This window comes from Sapajus apella, unplaced genomic scaffold, assembly GCF_009761245.1.
Source record: "Sapajus apella isolate SASKATOON/1434 unplaced genomic scaffold, GSC_monkey_1.0 scaffold102, whole genome shotgun sequence".
NCBI classification, from domain to species: Eukaryota; Metazoa; Chordata; class Mammalia; order Primates; family Cebidae; genus Sapajus; species Sapajus apella.
In genome coordinates, this window is record NW_022437042.1 from 2,535,027 (window position 1) to 2,535,714 (window position 688).

Consider the following 688-nt stretch of genomic DNA (forward strand, 5'->3'; position numbering starts at 1 on the left):
GGAAGATTGTAACTCCATAGTACTTGACCAATGAGGAACTGGGGGAGGGACTTTCATGCTAGGAAGTAAATTCCCTGTGGCAACTGCCCTGGGTGTGCCTGCCTACCAGACACCTGATCTTGCAAGACCACCATTAAAAGTCTCGCTTCGGCCGGGCACAGTAGCTCACTCCTGTAATGCCAGCACTATGGGAGGCTGAGGTCAGAAGTTCGAGACCAGCCTGACTTACATGGAGAAACCCTGTCTCTACTAAAAATACAAAATTAGCCAGGCATGGTGGCGCATGCCTGTAATCCTAGCTACTTGTGAGGCTGAAGCAGGAGAATTGCTTGAACCTGGGAGACGGAGGTTGTAGTGAGCTGAGATCACGCCATTGCACTCCAGCCTGGGCAACAACAGTGAAACTCTGTCTGAAAAAAAAAAAAAGTCTCGCTTCCACCGTTCTTCATGTCTCTGAGTCCATTCTTTGGGTTTGGACAATGAATGTATTTCTCACAAACTTGGGGGCCCGTTCGGGATCTCTGTGCCTGCATGGAGTTGGACTCCAGCTGAGAGGGAAGGCATGTCCCACCTAATTTAGGCGGCCTGTTCTTTCTGGGCATCCCAGCTCCCTGCAGAGGCCATAGGCAAACTTGAGACTGTTATTCAGGAGGCAATGGTGATGACACAGGGAGAAAAGCAGGCACCG